Raw genomic sequence first — 14039 nt, forward strand, 5'->3', positions numbered from 1 at the left:
TTTTGAAAACCCCCCCCCCCCCCCCCCCCCCCTCGGGTATATAGGGAGAGCTTTCTTTTTATATGATGGACATTGAGCCCGTTCCTCAAACAACTGTATGCTTTAATTCCTTATCCACGGCTCCTTCAGCATCATCACCCCCTATAATTCATTCTTTAGCTAATATGTCTACCTCAATACAACTTAAATACTCAACCCTTTTAACCCCTCCTCTACCCTTATTCCACCCAACTCATATAACAAACTCAAAGTGACAGCAAGGGAGAAGGTATTTACACACGGCCAGGTAAGTCTTATGGACCATTTGCAGCTCCAATCTCTCTATCCTTCTTCACTGAGTGCTATTTCTTTCCAATCCTTACCGGATCTATGAAAATGTGGAGTTCAATTGGAATGCAACTGATAGAAAGATCAAATTTAGGATGCCTCTGTCTTAGAATAGCCACATGCAGATATCTACCACAATATTTAAGAAGGAGACCTACAATAAAGGTTAACAGCAGACTATTTTGGTGGGCTGGAAAAATCAGTATGTTCGGTGTTGAGTGAAGGAGATTACCAAGAAGAGCACAGTGATTAAATGCTTACAATTGTTTGATGTTTCCCTGGTCCACTTTTTCCCTTACAGTGTAACAAGTTAACCTGGGGACAAATCAGCATCTCAATTATGTTTCTTTTAGTTGTTTGTCTTCCAGAAATCTTTAGAACATTTAGCACACTAAGGCCTTGTTCACACCAAATGCAGAGCAGATCTGCATGAGTTTCTGCACACGCAGTGCAGTGGGTTGTGCCGCGTTTTTGATGCGTTCTGGGCCGTTTTTGGGTAAATAAATTAAAATATATATTTTTTCATTTAAAATGGGCTTTCAGTGCGTTCCAGGGCGTTTGCATGCGTTTTTGATGCGTTTGCATGCGTTCCAGAGCAGGTCCAGAGCAGGTAGAATAGGGCTTGCTGCAGTTTTTTTTACCTGCTCTGGAACTGAACGCTGCGATGTGAACTGGAGCTAAAAATACCATTGGAATACATTGGACGCAGTTTTGATCCGGTCTGTAACTGCTCTGCTCGGCTCCTGGAACGCGCTTGGTGTGAACAAGGCCTTAAATGTAAACTGCAGGCACATGTATAAAATGTTGTTGTGTTAAAAATAATTAAATGTATTACTACATTCAACTAGCATATTCAGCCTGGCATAACAGCACTCACAATGGAAGAGAGAGAGGGGTAGCACTGGGAATTAATGAGGCTCGTCTGCATGCACAGGTACTGACAAGGTACAGGCTGATAAAAGACAGCAGAGTGAGTTGATGACTTATCAGTGTGTTGCTGCTCCTTCATTGCCCAATCAACAGGCTGCAGATATGGAGGTGACCCCGCTGTCTTCTTTAATTGTAAAGGTGCCCATACACCTTACGACCATCGCAAGACTTTTGTCTTGCGATGGTCGTATGCTTCTTGAAAGCCCGTACGATCTGCCCACCTTGGACGGGCAGATCGTACTTGCGATCATTGAAATCTGCAATGCAGAACGTGCACACACCGGCCCGTTCCGCAGCTATCGGGCGAGCAGGCTAGAAACCCGCCAAGAATCGTACGATTCTCGGCGGGTTTTCGAACATGTTGGCTCGACAAAATACGTGCGACCGTACAGTAGAAACGGTCGCACGTCTTAGTTCACACTGCTCGATTCTCGTACGATCGCGGGATTTCGCCCGAGAATCGAGCAGTGTATGAGCACCTTAACAGAGAAAGCGGTGTCACTTTTCTGGCTATGCTGCCTTGCAGAGACCTATAAAATCACAAAAGTGGCTGGACGGAACAGCCAGTCCTTTGGCAGATTAAGTAGTTTACATGTGTGTTTTAACAGTCTATTCAGCTGTTTGCCTGGAGTTCAGCTTTAGCTGTTCTGCTTTCTATCTGTGTTTATGCACAACCTGCTTTATTCAATTTTCAGAAAAGATTCTAAAGAAGCAATGAAAAATAAGAGGAAGGAAAGTCATATGATGTACATGAAAGGTAAACTATAATGGTGTTGGATCAATGTATTTTTTAATGGTCTAAAATGTTTATTTATAACAAACTTATATTACAGGGCACGTTCATGACATTAAAGAAGAACTCCAGGGAACATTTTTCTTAACCCTTGCAATACGGGGTAGCCTAGCCGGCTTTGGATGCTATAACACGCCCAGCAATCTTTGCATGCCATAGGAAAGCCCAGACCCCTTATCACAATTAAGGAATATTTTTTTCTTATTAAGCCTTGCAGTGGGCTTACCCCCACACTTCAAGGGTTAAGTGCTTGTTTTGGTCTAGGTTCAAAAATAAAAAAAAATTATACTGACCTGATCCTTGGAGCCAGATTGCCTTTAGATCGCTCCTTCCAGTGTCTCGCCCTCTCCACTGCAGCGGTCTAAAAATCTTCGAGTCATTACATTCTATTCAGCGTATAGGACGTAAAGATGCCGAGGGATATACCCTCCGCTGCCGCGATGGCAGCAGAAGGAGAGCTTTGACAGCTGGCCGCCTCCGAAGTTCGGGCGAGTTTAAGTTTTTTTTCTTTTTGTACCTAGCAAAATTAGCACATATACCTTGTAGTGCGGGGCTGGGCCCACATGTAAGGGTTAAGAAAATTTTCCCTGGAGTTCTTTAAACTTGATAAGCCAGCTGGGCTTTCCTATAGGATGCAAAGATTGCTGGGCATTTTATAACATCCAAAGTCTGCTGGGCTATCTTTCTTTAGCCTGCAAGCTTTTTGGCTGCCTCTGCAGACCTACTATTTAAGACAAAAGGATAGGGCTGTTTCTAACCTTTGACTCATTCAGCTTTAGCATAACACAGCTCGCACAGACTCCACAACTGCTGGATGTGAATGGAAAATATTAAATATTCATATAATGTATCTAACATTCACCTGATTAAAAAAAAATAGAATATAACAAACAAAAACAAATAGAGAAAAGAGAAACACTATTCAGGGTTATTCACTAAAGGGTGAAGAGTTTGGAGAAGGCAGGAGAAGTGAACAATCTAGGACAACATAGCTGAACTGGAAAAAGTATCCAATTCAGATCACTTTCCAGTTCAGCTATGTTGTGCTAGATTGTTCGGTTCTCCTCCATTCTCCAAACTCTTCACCCTTTTGTGAATAACCTTGTATATATGCCACTGTCCTCTAATAGGGGCACCAAAAAACTTCCACAAAGTGTAGTAATATCACAAAATCTCACTCCAAATCTCCTGAGACCAGCAGTCAGAAGCAGGGTCGTCCCCAGGCCGGGTTTCACCCGGGGGCGGAGACCAGGTGACACCCCGCCGTGACGTCTTTGAGCACGCGCGTGACGTTGCCGTGCGATGACGTCATCGCGCAACCGCGGAGGTCTTTTTGACTCCTGCCGGCGGCTATCTTGGTGATGGAAGCCAGCAGAGAGAGATGGTTCAGCCGGCGGGATGAGGTATGCAGCCGGGTCCCCTCCTCTCTCGGGCTCTCGGTCCGTGACCGAGAGCCTGACTTTTCATAGTAGGGGACACAAAAATGACTTTCAATCATTTTGGTTTCACCCCTTCAATGGTGGCACCCGGGTGCACCACCCGCACCCCCCTTGTGATGCCACTGGTCAGAAGCACAATGCTTTAAGCTGGCCATACACCAAACATTTTTTCTCATACAGCAAAGTGGGCTGAACGATTAAAAAAAAAAAAAAATCACTAGATTTTCCGGTCCATGCTAAACAACATGAGTGAGGTAAATCCACATGCCGAGGCTATTGTATAGTGACAGTGGTAGGTGTCCTGCTGTCAGGATACACAAACAGTGACTGCAGCTGACTGACTACAGTCACTGGCTGGCCGGTCGGGAAGTTTCACACCAGTTTCTTAGTCAAAATTCATTAAAAAATTGACGTTTGTTAAATGGAGGGGTGCCGACCGGCCACTCAGCGCTCAAATTACAACAGGACTTTGAGTTTGAGCAGTGCATGACCAGCTGTAGATCTCACATATATCTCACAGATCTAATGCTATTAGGGCTTTGGTACAGGAGTGGCTAAGCACACTCACATATCAGGAAGCGCATTTCTCTTTTTCAGGAGGAATTCATGGTTACATAGTATTTGATGTTGAATAAAGACACAGGTCCATCGAGTTAAATCTTAATGTGCAAGTGTATGTGTAGTGTGTGCATGTGTGTATAGGAGTCCCTGTGTGGTCCTAGCTTTTTAAGAGTACCTGTACCTCTGTATATTACGGTCTCTGAGGAAGGTATCTATTTGGTTTTTGAATGATTCAATACTCTGTGCTGATACCACTGCTTGTGGCAGAGATGGCCAAAATGTAACCACTCTGACTGAGAAGAAGCCCCTGCGCCCTTTGTGGTTAAATCTTTTCTCCACCAGTTTTAGGTGGTGGCCTCTAGTCCTTGTTAGGGAGTTTACTATAAAATGTTTACTGCAGATGTTGCCATCCCCACTAAACATTTTGTACATTAAAATAATGTCCCCTCTTAGTCGCCTCACTTCAAGCGTGAACAAGTCCAAATTTAGCACTTTGTTTCATAGCTTTGGTCCTCCTGCCCCTTAATGTGTTTTGTTGCCCTTCTCTGGCCTCTTTCCAGTCCAGGACATCCCTTCTGTGGATTGGGGACCAAAACTGAACTACATACTCCAGATGAGGCCGAACCAGTGATCTATAAAGTGGCATCATTATTGCTTTGTCTCTACAGTACATTCCCTTTTTTAATACAAGACAGTACTCTGCTCGCTTTGTTTGCTGCAGCCTGGCATTGCATGCCGTTATCCAATCTGTGGTCTACTATGACCCCCAAATCTTTTTCCATTTCTGACTTCCCTAGACGAGCATCCATTAATGTGTATTCCGCTGGCCTGTTTTTAAGCCCAAGATGCATTACTTTACCTTTATCAACATTGAAACTCATCTGCCAAATAGTTGCCCACTCCCCTATTTTATCCAGGTCCTCCTGTAATGTTATAATGTCTACGTCAGTGTCTATTACCCTCCCTATTCAAGATAAAATATGTTTTAAGGAGACTAAAGTGACCAGTGATCATTTGCACCCTTTGCTTTCAATGGGACCATACAATGTGTGAGGCTGCTGTCATCAGCACCAGACGAAATTTGCATAGTGTATGGCCAGCTTTGCACATTACGGACTCCATCCATGGCCCCATTAGACAGTGCTGGTCCAATCACGAAGCATGTAGCAAGTTGTTACATGGGAGAAGGGGCTTGGGCTCACCCATACCTAGAAGTACTGGGTATTCCCACTAGCGAAGGAATGGTAGAAGAGACAGGAGTCTACTAATGCACAAATAAATATATTTAGCACAAATGTAATTCTGTTCCCAATACATTTGAAAATTTGACCAATGTCCTAGCGAACATAAAGGGTAGAACTACGACACTAGATAAACCAAACAGATGTTTCTGCAGATCTATACTTGAAATAATTGACACGTCAAAACAAACGTCAGCTGTACATTGTACGTTATCAGGTTCTCTTTCCATTTCATCAGATATAGTCACTATACTTTACTTTCTGATTTTCACTCAGTTTCCTGTCCTTTGAATCTAGGGCTCTTTGAGGAACTGGTCTACGCTGTAAATAGAGAATCCTATATTCTGCAGTTGATAAACACTAAAACAGAAATGAGTAATATGGACAGGTTTTCTCTGGTCAGGCTGAGCATGATTTCATCATTTGATGGGGAAAAGGTTGGAGGAGCCATAGGAAGAAGTCAGCTACACAATGAATCATAAGAAGCGCAGATACACATAATAAAGCCACCGTGTAAAATAACAGCTCGTAATGTCTGGGATTTTATTACACTAAAAATTCCAGAATCCACTGGCCCAACCCAGATACAATTAAAGTGTACTCTATATACCCCTAAAATTGTGATGACATACATGGCTTTCTATATAGATGTGTGTACCTGTAGGCTCTCTAACTTTTATTTCTTCTTCTGCTTACAGATATATGGTTATCCTGCCAGTCCTTCTTCTTTGCTTTAGCAATTTGACCACGCCAAGTACGGAAGCAGATCCATGCTGGCATGGTCATTTTGTGTCCTAGTGTTTCCCATTTCCCCATGGTCTGACCACCTGGCCACACTCCTTGGCAGCAGTGTACACCAAAAGGAAAGATACTTTCTGATCTGGGTGTGACATCCCTTACTGCCCACCCGCTCCAAGACCCCCTCTACTAAAAGGAAGAGGAGCCTGTGTCTCCGTGGTCTGTTTACCTGCCACACCCCCACCCTGCAGTGTACACCAATGTGAAAGGTACTTCCTGATCTGGGTGTGACTTATCTGCCCGCCCACTCCAGAAAGACCCACCCACTGCTAACAGGAGGAGAAGCCTGTGTCTCCGCGGTCTGTTTACCTGCCACACCCCCACCCAGCAGTGTACATACAGCATGGCATATGGCATGGAGCAGTGTAGAATAGAGAACGTACCACATGGCATATGGAATGAGTTGGAGCGGAATAGGGAACATACAACATGGCATATGGAATGAGCTGGAGCGGAACAGGGAACGTACAGCATGGCATATGTCATGAGACGGGATGAAATAGAGAGTGTACAGCATGGTCTATGAAATAACCTGGAGCTGAATAGGGAATGTACAGCATGGCATATGGCATGAGACGGTGTGGAATAGATGGCATGGACCTGTGATTGATTGCAGTGACAGTTTAGCTGATTGGTTCCCCAGTCTGGCCCCAAAGGATGAGAAGATGTACAGGTGAAACTCGAATAATTAGAATATCGTGCAAAAGTAATTGCAGTATTACATTGTACACTGTATGTATAAAGTATTGCTGGGACTTGTTGTACTCCTATATAGCTGGTGGTATTCTGCATTGCGCTGTATAGAGAACTACAAATCAAGGAATAATAAATTATACAGCGCAATGCGGAATACCACCAGCAATAGAGAACTACAATACCCAGCAATAGTACATTATACAGCGCAACGCAGAATACCACTAGCTATAGAGGACTACAAAACCCAGCAATAGTACATTATACAGCGCAATGCAGAATACCGCCAGCTATAATGTACTATTGCTGGGTTTTGTTGTATTCCTCTATAGCTGGTGGTATTCTAAATTGTGCTGTATAATGTACTATTGCTGGGTTTTGGAGTCCTCTATAGCCGATGCCATTCTGCATTCATAGCTGTATAATTTTACACTTCATTTCACTACATTGTACATTTTTTTTTTACTTCCACCGCTCCAAGCTTGCTCCTGTGATGGACTGCAATCTCAATACAAACTAGTAGTCCCATCACTGGAGCCATTTTTTAAAATGTATTTTTTATCCGATTAATCGAACTTGATAATCGGCTAACTAATCGATTTGGAAAATAATCGTTAGCTGCAGCTCTACTTTGCACGATATTCTAATTATTCGAGTTTCACCTGTAGGTGCCTCTTTAGTTATATTGTGCCCTATTCAGCTGATATCTGCTGTCACATGTAAACAAAGAGTCGGGGCAGAGGAGCACTTACACTACTCACTTTCCCTGCCGAGTTCAACATTATAACATGACATTAGACACAGCCTGGCAGAGGAAGTAGGTAGTGTAACCTGGTCTGCCCTGATTCTTTGTTTACATAAGACACTAGCAACTGGTCAATGCAATGACAAGAGATCTGAATGGGCGCACAGCTTAACTAATCATTATTTTTTATTATTGTACTGATTGGATTTAATATGTACTTGGAATGCCAGAGCACTCAACCAGATGGTTTAAAATAAAGTGCATCTATAGTCAAAACAGTCAGGTTTCTGGCTCCCATTGGGAACATTTCTCTTCACTTTTGATCCTGGAGACATAACAGTAAAGCCCCTTTTTCACTGGTGCCCTCCGTTCCATTTGAGCAAGGGATCCTAAACTGCTGACCCGGATTGGAACTGTATGTGAAATCCATGTCTGTTCCATTCTTTCCTTAATCTTGTGATAGAGGATAAATGTACCCATGAAATCTCTATGGGTGACCAGATGTAAATGGATTGCCTATATCCACCCACATCCGGTAAGCAGTCCTGGACACCAGCTTATTGCATTCAGTCGGATGAACCTCAATGGGACCACGGTGTAAAGTGTGGCACATATGCTTACACCTGGACGTCCATAGGTATATACTGCAGTCCATTTTGATCTGTCTAATAACAGGTCAAAAATGGACTAATGTACACCCATGTGAAAAGGACCCAAGAGAAAGAAAAGTGGATCGTTGTCACTGGAACAAGTGTCTCCCCTGGAAGATTTCCCTTCACATCCTATTGCAGTCACATGTGGAAATTTTAGGATTTTCCATTGCTATTTGTTCCGGTGACAGTGTGACCAGAACAAACATACAAACTGATAGGGTGAATCTCCCCAGCAGAAACACAGACAGCAATGAAAACCTGGCATAACCTCTAACCTTTCCATATGCTACCTAAAGCTGAACAACAAGGTTTGTATACAGGCTATAGATACAACATAAGATAACAAAGGGACCTATTATACTGCAAATGGTCTATACTAAAGCACTGAGACATCTCGGGTCTAACTATGCAGTATGGTAACACAACAAATTAAAAAAAGAAACTGATCTGGTAAAAGGCAAAGTGATAATTCACAAGACTGTCACTTACCATTAGTCTCACAGCTGACATCTGGGGTGAAGCGACTGTCACTTTAGAAAACAAAATTGTGACATTTGTCCTAATGGCATTTCCAGCATTCAGCCAATCCCTCTGAGCTCTGGGTCCAGTGCTTCTTATGGGAATGTATAAAAACAGGAGCAGACAGAATCTGGAGCAGTTGCCTGTAGTAACCAGCTTCTCTCTTCAGTTTAGCTTTGAAAATGAAAGCTAGAAGCTGGTTGGTTGCCATGGGCAACTGCTCCATATTTTATCTGCTCCAGTTTTGATAAATTCCCCCTATTGTATTATTATAACAGGTGCTACAATTGGTCTGTTGTGACTACACCATTGTCTATAGCCAGTGGTATCAGCAGTGACATCTACTAACATCTGCTTGTCTCTTCTTGGAATGCTGTTGGGTTGGATTAATTCTTTAGATTGTAAAAATAAAAGTAGCCATTTACCAGAATTTTTCCCGAAAAATGTTTTCAGAATGTTCGATTGTCTTCTGGTTAATGGAGGTCAAATCGATGATCATTTCCGACCATAGTGAGAAAAAGAAATGTAAGGAGCAGGATGGAAAATTTTTGTAGAACGAAATGAAATTCTAACAATGAATGTGGTTTTCATTCAGGAAACACCATTCATTTATTAATCAAAAGATAAAATCAAATAACATTTGTACAAGTCTCTGATCTTATTATGGAATGTTCTGCTGAGGTTTGTCATATGAACGCTTGTACATAAATCTAGCAGATTTACCTCCTCTCTTCTGCTGGGGCTCTTGTTCCCAATTACTTCTGGGGGATTTCCCTGCCTTTCCTCTGGCTGTTGTATCCCATTTAAAATACTGTATCTGTTACCTTCAGCTTCTCCCAAAACTTCAACCGGTTCTTTTTTATCCTGAAGCTTCTTCTTGTCACTCAGTGTACAGTGGACTCACCCTGGGACTGATCCAGCGAGCAGTACAAACACCAAACCATGATTCTTCAAACAACACTGCGACTTCCTCATCTGCCTGCTAAGATTAATCCAGCTGAGCATGACGAACAGCCGACCAATCAGCGCGCTGCCTCCGGTGAAAGTGAAACTAGAGAACATCATGTGACCCTGCGTGAAGTCCCTGCTGCAGGATTCACATAAAAGTCCTTGTAGCTGTAGCGTTAGCCAGGTATGAGCTGAGCTGGGTGTAAGCAAATAGTTACAGCTCACTCTGTATTTATTTTTACAATGCTAATGTTATTTTATTGGCGTCTTTCTGTACTTTTTAGCTGTTCTTAAAGTGACACTAAACTCAGGAGTTAAACCTTAAATGTGTATTCAAGTAGATTAACTCTTAACAAAAATATATTATTTGTGTATCACTCAGCTGTAGATCCTCAAATCATCTCTGAGTTGGTGCTGACGCGGTCCTTCCTTCTGGAGGGTGGCTACTTTTGCTCCCCATGGTCCCTGTGTGTTGTAATCTCATTGCTCTCGCCAGGGCTGCGTTTGGGTCTCGCCAGGGCTGTATGCAGGTTTTACCAGGACTACCTGTAAGTTTAACCAGGGCTGTATGGGCAGGTGTCAGCAGGGCTGTATGGGCGGGTGTCAGAAGGGCTGTACGGGCGGGTGTCAGCAGGGTGGTGGAAGGAGGAAGAGGACCTGCGCTATAAATGACAGCGGCCACGAGGTCCCTAGCAGGCTGCCCTTAGGTCCCCAGCAAGCATGGTACCTCACGGCAGTCACTCCTTAAAAATGTAAAGAGCCTGTATCTGTGTTTCGTATCGGGGCATTTTCACAAGTATGAGTACTCGTGAAAATGCCCAGTATCAGCACCATCAGTATCAGTATCCCTATTAAACCAAAGCTGAAGTAATAAGTAAATAAAATAAGTAAAGGTAATTGTTTGCGTTTACATACACTTTAATATTTGTACTATCCCATACTATTTGCATGCATTGGCAATAATATTTAATGTAAACAAAAGAAGTTAGTGCTACAATTAAGTCATCAGAGGGAGTGGCAGATGTAAAAAAAAAAAAATGTTTAGCAAATTCAATAAATATAGAAGTCTACGTTGTGTTTTTAAAGGAGAACTATGGGCTTAAGGCTTTTCCCCATAGTTCTCCTGAAAAAAATAAAACAAATGCAGCCAGATGGGTATCTACTAGGGATGCGTATCTACTATGCGTATCTACTAGGGAGGCGTATCTACTAGGGATTTCCACAAGTTGTCCTGAAAATGCCCTAATACAAAACACTGATACCAGAGCTTTACATTTTTAAACTGCAGCCGGCGCTGTAAACAGATGCCGCGCTTCACAGGAAGGCTGTAAAGGTACTGGCAGCCTTCCTGTAAATGGTGGCGCCTGTTTACAGTGCTGGCTGAAAATCTGCTCCTCCTTCACGCTGCCCACAACTGCCGAGACCGACCAGGACCCCGGGTGAGACCACACAGCCCACCATTAACTCCGCACAGCCACCTGAGAGCCGCACAGCCTACCATTAACAAAGCACAGCCCACCAATAATCCCGCATAGCCCACCTTTAAGCACGCACAGCCATCTGGGAGCCGCACAGCCCACCATTAACTCTGCTCAGCCCACCATGAACACTACACAGACCACTTGAGAGTTGTACAGCCCACCATTAACCGTGCACAGCCCACCATTAGCCCCGCACAGCCAACTGAGGTCCGCACAGCCCACCATTAAAGGAGAACTATGAGGCGAGTGCTTTTCACTCACCTCATAGTTCTAGCCGACCTGTGACAATGAGACTGTCACAGGTCGGCTCAGTAGATCGGGAGGTGAGCGAACACATACCGGGTTCGCTCGCCTCTCGATCCTGTCACGGCTCTCTGCCGTGACAGGGGGAGGGGCTGGATTCCCCGCTCCGATCTGCCAGCGCTGACTGGCGGAACGGACGGGGAGGGGGCGGGTACAGCTGGCTCTGCCTCTACATAGGCAGAGCCAGCTGTCACTCACGCAGCTGGGCGGATCCCGTCATCTACGTCGGGATCCGCTCCGGCTGCGGCGTCTCAGTATACCGCGAGCTGTAGCTCGCGGTATACTGAGCTTAGGGTAACGGAAGGACGCTAGTTTGTGTCCTCCCGTTACCCTAAGGAGAACTATGGGGAAAAACACTGACCCCATAGTTCTCCTTTAACCCTGAATAGCCCATCATTAACCCCACACAGCCCACCTTTAACCCTGCACAGCCACACAGCCCATCATTAACCCCGCACAGCCCACCATTAACCCCGCACAGCCACCTGAGAGTCCACACAGCCCACCATTATCCCCATACAGACCTGACAGTCCGCACAGCCCAGAAGAACCCATAGAACCTGCACAGTCACTTTAGAGTCTGCACAGCCCAACATAGACCCCCACATAGCCCACCCGAGAGTCCGCACAGCCCATCATAAAACCTGCACAGCCACCTGAAAATCTTCACAGCCCGCCATACACCCCTGCAAAGCCCACCAAAGAACCTGCACAGGCACCTGAGAGTCTGCACGGCCCACCAAAGACCCCGCACAGCTCACCAAAGAACCTGCACAGCCACCTGAGAGTCTGCACAGCCCACCATAGAACCTGCACAACCACCTGAGAGTCCGCACAGCCCACCATAGACCCCACACAGCCCACTAAAGAACCTGCACAGCCAGCTGAGAGCCCGCACAGCCCACCATAGACCCTGCACAGCCACCTGAGAGCCTGCACAGCCCACCATAGACCATATACAGCCCACCATAGACTCTGCATAGCCCAACAGAGTTTGCACAGCCCGCTAAGAACCTGCCCTGCACAGCCACCTGAGAGTCCACACAGCCCATCATAGACTCTGCATAGCCCACCTGAGAGTCAGCGCAGCCCAACGTGGAACCTGCACAGCCCACCATAGAACCTGCACAGCCCACCATAGAGCCTGCAAAACCCACCTAAGAGTCCACACAGCCCACCATAGATTCTGCACACCCACCTGAGACCCCGCACAGCCATCTAAGACCCTGCAGAGCCTCCTGAGATCCCACACAGCCACCTGAGATCCTCCGCCTGAGACATCAGGTCGCCACCCCGGAGCAGCACAGAGTATGTAGCTTCATATTATTCAGTATTGATGTAAAATGCATTGCTGGGATTTGTAGTCCTCTATAACCAGTTGCCATTAGTTTTCTCTAGCTGATGGTATTATTCTGCATTGTTGTATAATTTATTGCTGTGTTTTGTAGTCCTCTATAGCTGGTGGTATTCTGCATTGCTGTATAATGTATCGATAGGATAATCCTCTATAGCTGGTGGTAGTCTGCATTGTTGTATAATGTATTGCTGAGATTTGTAGTTACTCTACAGCTTAGAGTCAGTTACAGAACTACCAGGGTGGCAGCATTTGCAGCTGAGACCGGGCCCTGGCACTTCACCACTGTCCTAAAATCATTAGTCTCTGTATTGTTTTAAAAAAAAAAGTCACACGGCACACAAAAAAAAGGTATCGGTAATTGGTATTGGCGAGTACGTGAGGAAAAGTATCGGTACTCGTACTTGGTCTGGGAAAAATGGTATCGGTGCATCCCTAGTATCTACAGATAATACCGCCTATGGCAAGCACTGAAATTGTGCGCCTTTTGAATAGCTAACACTCATATTTTACATACATTTACCATAATATCAACTCATAAATACAAGTCAAACTGGCATCAGAGTCCTTCCTTACATTGGAGTCCCCAGAGCCCCCCTTATAGCACAATCCCTAGAGTGCCCCCTTACATCATACTCCCCAGAGCTCCCACTTACATCAGTGTTCCCCCTTACATCAGAGCTCCCCCTTACATCAGAGTTTCCCCTTTCATCAGAGTCCCCAGAGCTCCCCATTACATCGGAGTCTCCCCTTACATCAGACTCTGTAAGGGAGGACTCTTATGTAAGGGGGACTCAGTGCCTAGAGTCCCCATTTGCATTAGTGTCCCTCCGTACATCAGGTTCTCTCCTTACATCAGGCACTGATGTAAGAGGGGACATTGGGGACCCTGATGTAAAGGGGGACACATTGTCCAGACTCCTCCCTTCCATTAGAGTCACTAGAGTCTCTCCTTATATCACAGTCCCTCGAGTTCCCCCTTACAACAGTCTGCAGAGCCCCTCCCACCTTATACCAGCATCCCCAGAGACCTCCTGATTAATGGGGGACTCTGATGTAAGAGGGAATTCTGGGGACTCTGATGAAAGGGGGGACGCTGGGGACTCAGTGGCCAAAGTACCCCCTTACATAAGACTCCCCAGAGTTCCCCCTTTTGGGTCCCTAGCAGACAGTAGCTAACTTGGTGGGGATGGGCGGCTGACTGAGGGGGGTGGGCAGTAGGCATATATGCAGAGTTGAATGCTGGGAAGGGAG

Source organism: Nanorana parkeri, unplaced genomic scaffold (genome assembly GCF_000935625.1).
Source record: "Nanorana parkeri isolate BGI_ZX_2015 unplaced genomic scaffold, ASM93562v1 scaffold1078, whole genome shotgun sequence".
In the NCBI taxonomy this organism is placed as follows: Eukaryota; Metazoa; Chordata; class Amphibia; order Anura; family Dicroglossidae; genus Nanorana; species Nanorana parkeri.